Here is a 7,713-nt window from a genome sequence, read left to right on the forward strand (position 1 = left end):
ATAGTTGCAGGGCGCTCTTTAGTTTTTCATACATATTCGTTCTTCGACTAGCGCTCCTGTCCAGTCCGCCGTCCCAGGCGCGCAGCGCCACTCGCCTCACCTCGGGCGGTGCGTTTCGCAGAAGCCGCCACAGACGTACCGTGCCACATTCCTACTCTCTCACCGTGCTCTTCATCCCATTCCATGGTAACCTCTCTTTTGATCGTACCCGTGGCTATCGTTACGGAGTGTGCAGCAGAAGTAGGTGGTAGGACAGTTCGACAGGATACCGGCAAGCTTTCTCAAGAGACGAAAGATCTGATTAAGGAACGCCAAAGCATTAGGGCGCCTAACCCTGCAGAGAGAATAGAACTAGCAAAGCTATCTAAGTTAATCATTAGGCGCAAGGTAGCCGACATAAGGAAGTTCAATATGGAGAGAATCGAGGATGCTCTAAAGAACGGAGGTAGCCTAAAAGGGGTGAAGAGGAAAGTAGGCACAGGTAAAAACCAGATGTGTGCGTTAAGAGACAAGGAGGGCAATGTCATTAGCAATATGGACAAGAGAGGTAAAGTAACCGAAGAGTTCTACACAAATCGGTACAGTTGCCAATGTAATCAGAATGTTAATGAGAGAGACAGTAGCGAACAGCAATGCGTCATCCCGCCACGAACGAAAGAGGAAGCAAAGAAAGCCTTCGGACCAATGCATAGGGGGAAAAAAACTGGTGAAGATCAGGTAACAGCAGATTTCTTTTCGGACGGAGGCAAAATTTTGCTAGAAAAACTAGCCACCCTGTGTACGCAATGCCTTATGACATCGACCGTACCAGGAGCTTGTAAGAACGCAAACATTATCTTGATAAGAAAGGAGACGCCAAGGACTTGAAAAATTAGACAAATCAGTTTACTGTCCGTTACCTACAAGGTATTTACTAAGGTAATCGCCAACAGAGTAAGGGCAACCTTAAACTTTAACCAATCAAATGATCAGGCAGGCTTTCGTATAGCATATTCCCCAATAGATCAATTTCACACTACCAATCAGGTGATAGAGAAATACGCAGAATATAACCAGCCCCTATATATAGCCTTCCTTGATTACGAGAAAGCATTTGATTCAGTGGAAACCTCAGCCTTCATAGAGGCATTGCGGAATCAGAGTGTAGAAGACCCTTATGTCAAAATAATTGAAAACATATATAGCAAATGCACAGCTACCACAGTCCTCCATAAAGTCAGCAGTGAAATTACAATAAGGAAGGGAGTCCGGCAAGGAGACATGATCTCGAAAATGCTACTCACCGCCTGTTTACAGGAGGTATTCCGAGGCCTGAATTGGGAACAGTCAGGGATAAAAGTTAATGAAGAACACCGAAATAATCTGCGATTCCCTGATATTGCCTTGCTGGTCACTCAGGAGGTGAAATGAAAATCATGATCATTGAGTTAGGCAGAGCAGAACGATGGGTCTAAAATTTAACATGCAGAAAACCAAAGTAATGTTCAAGAGTCTATCAAGGGAACAAAAGTTCACAAGTGGTAGCGAGGTGCTGGCAGTGGCAAAGGAATACGTCTACATAGGGCAGGTAGTGACAGCTGATCCGGATCTTGAGAAGGAAATAACTAGAATGTCAAGGATGGGGTGGAGTGCTGAAGGGGGCAGGTTCGCTCAGATCATGAATGGCAGTTTACCAATATCTCAAGAGAAAAGTGTACAACAGCTGCATCTTACCGGTACTCACCTACGGGGCAGAAACGCTCAGGTTGGGGAAAGGGATCAGCTTAAGTTAAGGGCAACGCAGCGAGCCATGGAAAGAAAAATGATAGGTGTAACGTTATGAGACCGGAAGCAGGCAGAGTGGGTAAGGGAACAAACACGTGTTAATGACATCCTAGTCGAAATCAAGAGGAAGAAATGGGCTTGGGCAGGGCATGTACTGCGAACGCAAGATAACCGCTGGTCCTTAAGGGTAACGGAGTGGATTCCAAGAGAAGGCAAGCGTAGCAGGGGGCGGTAGAAGGTTAGGTGGGCGGATGAGATTAAGAAGTTGGCAGGCATAGGGTGGGCGCAGCTGGCAAAGGACAGGGTTAATAGGAGAGACATGGGAGAGGGCGGTGCCCCGCAGTGGGTGTAGTCAGTCATACTGATTGATGGTGATGATGATGTGGCAGCCACCTTCTGGATTTTGCATTCCCTACGCTCTCACCATACTGTCCTACTATATACGGTAACCAGTCTCAGGTAGCAAATTCTCAGCACTCGCATCCCCTCTTCCTTCCACTGCAATACACTCAGGGAGTTCGTCGTGGCTGCTGCCCTCCGCTCTCGTCATACCATCCTCCTTCCGCGGTAACGACCCTCTGTATGGTTCGGGTGGTATTTACCCTCCAATTGCGCATTCTTCCGCTCTCGTGACACCCTCGTTCCTCCATGGTAACCACCCTCCGAATGATTTCCGCGGCAACCACACTACTACTACTACCAGCACTCCTGCTGATACTACTACCACTACTGCTACTATTACTACTACTACTGCTACTGCTACTACTACTACTATCACTACTACTTCTGCTACAATTACTACTATTTCTGCTATTACTACTACTACTTCTACTGCTGATATTACTACTGCTACTACTACTAATATTGCTGCTGCTGCTACTACTACCACCAAAACTACTACTAAGTGCTACTACTACTAGTACTAATACTGCTGCTGCTGCTGCTACGACTACTACTAGTACGGCTACTACTAATACTAGTACTACTACTACTACTACTACTGCTATTACTACTACCACTACCACTACTACTACTGCTACTGCTACTACTACTGCTGCTACCACTACTACTGCTATTACTACTACTACTACAGCTACCACTACTACTGCTACAACAACTACTACTGCTGCTAGTACTACTACTACTACTACTACTACTACTACTACTACTACTACTACTATTACTACTACTACCACCACTACTGCAACGACGCGAAACTCAGGAGCGCTTAACAGCTGCCGGTATAAAACGTCAGAAACAATGAGCGCACAGTCGGGGGAAAAAAGTCTCCAGGATCGGGGACCGAAGCTGATAGCTCCGTAATTAGCCGAGGGCTGGAGACCAAACTTGTCGAGATAAGAGTCCGACTCGCGTGCTGTGATGTGTGCTAGAGATAGCAGATGATAACTAACAAGCATGGCAGCTATTAGCCAAAATCTCTTTTCTCGCGTCCTGTGCAATTTTGCCCCCATAGTACGTATGAGAAACGACACCTTCCTGGACCAGCCCCGCTGAAATGTTGGAAATTTAACGGACCTTCGGTTCACTGGCTCTCAGATGTCACGTGTCATTCCCCCTCACAAGCAGTGACCCTGTTCTATTTACGTAACTGGAGCAATGTGTGATGATTCAGAATTTTTATATCACAAGGGCATCTGGGGCCGAAGAGCGCCATCTGCGCAACGTCATGACAAACACGCACTACGGAGTATATTTCTAATGAGAAAGTGATCACCCATTAGCGTCCACCCATGCGCACCCATACAACTACAAAGCAAAGCTGTACTGCTTCCACAGAAACTTAGTAGTACAAATGAAAGCACTACCAACTAAGCTATCCAGGATGGCTAGCAGGTGATAGGGCGAAAGTGAACTGACTCGGAGTGGGAACGACGTTAGTGCAATGTTTAGGTAACACTCCAAAGAGGAGTAGATTTAGACAAATATGCTCCACATTGGGGGCTTTCAATAAACATTCGACTAACACCATTCACACTTCGAGTTATTGATCAACTCGCTCTCGCTCAATCACATGCTACCCGTCCGTTGTCTAGTTGGCAGGGCGACTGCATTTGACAGGTTGTGGTCATGGACTCGAAAAACAGTAAGAATTTTTTTCAACTACGACGTTTCTGTGGAAGCTGCAAAGCTTTTTTTTTTACCATATAGCTGCACGCTAGAGAGCAAGCACCTTCTTATTTTATGTATCTAGAACTGGGAAGAAAGTGACGAAGGTGCCTGTTCCATTCAAATGAGGTGCCAATGCGGTGCAAAAGCATGTTGCACGTAAAAGAAGTTGAGAAGTCTATCGTTCCAAATAAAATATGTGGAACAGATATTTTAACTGGAATTTCTGTTTAACCTACCGATTCTGTGTGGAGCCAAGATTAGGAGTGTGGTTAAAAGAAGGGCACAGTAGAAGTCGTATTGTACGTAGACACCTGGTCCATAGCCAGGGGTAAGCGATTAAGAAGGAATAGGAGCGCAATTTTTTTTAATTGCTCAAAACTTACACTGCGCTGCGTAGGTGAAATTCAGCGAAAGCGCACTGCTATGGATGGATGGACGGACGGACGGACGGACGGACGGACGGACGGACGGACGGACGGACGGACGGATGGATGGATGGATGGATGGATGGATGGATGGATGGATGGATGGATGGATGGATGGATGGATGGATGGACGGACGGACGGACGGACGGACGGATGGATGGATGGATGGAAAGTAGGAGAGTCCCCTTTGTAACGGGGGGATGGTAGTTGCCACCATGTTCAGTTTTTATTGCCTTATTTTTGTTTAACTGTGTTGTAAGTTACTAAAATTCGCCATTTTCTTTAAATACGTCTTCCTAGACATTTAATCTTGTGTCACCTCTGTTTTCGAGCCACCAATCTTTCAATCGCTTTTTGCTAATTTCCACCACAGCTTTAATTACTTGACTATTGTTATCTCTAAACCCTATTATTTCTACTGATTTACCACACACAGCACATGTGTCATCTTCTTCGCTAAATTTCTTTTTGTAGCTGCGCGTTCTAAGACACCCTGACCTCGCTTCAAAGAGGAGGGCACTGCTTCTTGAGTTATCATAAAACGCTTCCTTCCTGATCTGCCTTTTCCAGTATCGATATAGTTCTACGCTATGCTTCTTTTCTATTGAATTTATCCAATTTTTACCTTCCGCGTTTTTAACCTGTCATTTAATGCTCTGTCTTTGTCCGTCCTCTTGTGTGGCATACTTAATGGTTAGCTTCCTAGTTCTTTCCGCGAGCGTGAGTCAACGCTCTTTCTATATAGGTACTTAAGTACCTTAGTTGCCTACCTGTTATCGTCCAATTTCCTCAGGCGTTCGTCGCATAGTATTTTACTTTGAGCTTCCCGTGCTTCGCACGATATCCCCCTGTACTGCCTCGTTTGTGGTTTTCCCGCGGGCAGTTAGTGCTAATCTTCCAACAGCTCTCTGATTTACTTCTAATCTCTATGTTCTAATCTCTATGTTTACTCCTAATCTCTTCTAATCTCTATGTTACTTCTTATTCTTCTATGTTCTGCAGTGCCACAGCCATCTAGTGCCAGATTTTCGAAGCTCTTCAACCAGCCGCTTCGCGCCATGCCGTCCGATTCCTGACTCCGCAATTTGGGTGGCTATAGGTGGCGGAGGAGGAGGAAATCTTTTATTACAAAACTATAGCGCGCTTTTCTTCTTGAGTGGAGCCCTCAGTCCAGGACTCCATGTGCCGCCGCGATCCTGCAGGCCCGCCAGTGCAGCTGTCGCTGGTCACAGCGGTCTCAAGAAGACGGGCTCTCAGGTGCATGGCCCTGTTTGTCGCCACTATTTTCTCGGCACGCTCGATGAACTGGGATGTTTACGGGTGGGACGCCGACGAGTGGTACAGTGTAGGTCGGTGTTCTTGGCAGCTTGAGCATTTGGTGGGGAAGAACAAGTGTTTCTGATATAGGTTAGGATACGTGTGAGTCTGAAGTTGACCCCATGCCGCAGCTTGGGCCTAGGTCAGTGTTCGGCGTAGTGGTGGCAGTGTTCTTTGTGTGCGGTAATATTAAGGCGAAAGCCTTTGATGGCTCATCGTTGTCCGTCCATACGTCCGTCCGGCAAATCTGTGACGTCATCAATGGCATAATTGCTATAACCCATATAGGGCCATATATATATATATATATATATATATATATATATATATATATATATATATATATATATATATATATATATATATATATATATATATATATATATATATATATATATATTCTTAGAATGTACTCCTAGCAATTACTAAGTAATGGGTGAATCGTAATTAGTTAATTAGTCGTTCACTGTAATTCGAAAAAATAAAAACAAGAAATTAAAAATAAAAGAAAACTAAACAAGAATTGAAAAAATAAAATGAAATAAAAAGTTAAGGAATAAAGAAATTGAAACAACGGGAAATACAAAGCAAACAAAAAACGATTAAATAAACCAAAAATTGAACGAAAATAAAAATAAGCAACAGAAAAAAATGCTGTGCTTAAAGGCGCCTTGGAAAAAGAAAAACCCCGCGTACTAGAAAGTTCCATGCTTTCACAATCCTGCACGTAACCAGACTGAAGTGCCCTCAGAATTATTCTGTCATATGAGTCTAAATGCGCAGAGCCACGAAGGCGCCCTCTGTGTCTGCTTCCTCCTACGCATCCGTCGACAGCGCCCGGAAGGTTGCTGCTCGGGCGACCACGTCTGCCCTCTCTGTCCGGGAAGGGAGTCAAGACCAGGGGTCCCAACGGCGCGCAAGGAGGGGAAAAAGCGGGATTGACTGGGGGCAGCGTGCGCGCAGCCTGCAAAGATAAATTACCCTTCGCGAAGGCGTGGCACGCAGCCTGTCAGTCTGTAATTATTGTGTATGTCGGACTGGCGTGGTGTTCCTCACTTGTGGCCATGCGGTGTGTGGAAGCGAGTGCTACCGCTACGGCGGTCTCCTCCGCCGCCGTGCTCTCGAGCTTGCGCCTCGAAAGGAGCCCGTAATCTGAATTGAGCCAGCGACAGTTGTAACCGCTAGTCCCATAGTGTCCTCGCCAGACAGGTATTTCGTCGCAACGACATATAGGACGTTTTGGTCAGAGCAGTATTGCCGCATGAGTGCCTTGACTCTGGCTGTTCTACAGCCGGCATGGAGCTCGTGGTACATGTTCTTCGGAACTGGCGCGGCTCTGATCTCAGCTGTGAGTGGGGCGGGATGGCGAGGTACCTCTGCTGCAACGGAGTGGTCGGGTCTGGGTAGCTATAGTCGGCTCAGAACGGTCCGGCCTATTCTCGTGTCTCGAAGACGCGTGAGCTGGCCGATTCTTTGTGCTTTCACGAGCGCTTCTGCCTGGTTGTGTGGGCCCAGCTGGAGCCTGGTGTGTCGAGGTGTACAGGGGCAGTCCGAGAGCTCTCTTGACCGCCAATCGCAGGAGGACATTCAGCCGATTTAGCTCGCTTCGGCTGAACCTTTGTTAAGGGGCGTGGAACGTAACCCGGCTGAGCAGCATGCAGCGCCTGCGCGATTCGTATGGTGTCGTTTTCCTTGAGCCCCCCGCATCTGTTGAAGATGCAGCGGATCAAGTGTGCCACCTGCGCAAATTGCGTCTGGAGCAGCTGCACAGTGTAGCTACAGGCCCAGCACCCGCAGTCTGTCTGCTCTAGAGATGGGAGGGCTTCCGAGGTGGAGGTCAATATTGGGTCCTCGAGCGCGCGCGGATAACGAGCAGTTCCGAGTTCTCGGGTCCGCACGTAAACCCGCTCTCAGTCGAGTAGCTTTGCGTCACCTTTATGGCTCCTTGAAGGCTATCTTGGATGTGGCCTTCCGAGCCTGTCCTCATCCATATCGTTATGTCGCCGGCGTAAAGGGCATGCTGCACGTAAGGAATTCTAGAGAGCAGCCGGGGAAGTCCAGTCATCGCCACGCTGA

General features: G+C 47.0%; 1 long non-coding RNA gene across 1 annotated transcript in view; it reads left to right on the plus strand.

Annotated features, from left to right (window-relative positions):
* LOC144094937 (uncharacterized) overlaps positions 1–5,527 on the plus strand; it is a 29,485-nt gene extending 23,958 nt beyond the window's left edge. Inside the window, exon 3 of the long non-coding RNA XR_013306622.1 lies at positions 5,323–5,527. This is a non-coding gene — a long non-coding RNA (uncharacterized LOC144094937). The remainder of the gene's footprint in view (positions 1–5,322) is intronic.
* The last annotated feature ends 2,186 nt before the right edge of the window (positions 5,528–7,713 follow it).

Source organism: Amblyomma americanum, chromosome 6 (assembly GCF_052857255.1).
Source record: "Amblyomma americanum isolate KBUSLIRL-KWMA chromosome 6, ASM5285725v1, whole genome shotgun sequence".
Taxonomy (NCBI): Eukaryota; Metazoa; Arthropoda; class Arachnida; order Ixodida; family Ixodidae; genus Amblyomma; species Amblyomma americanum.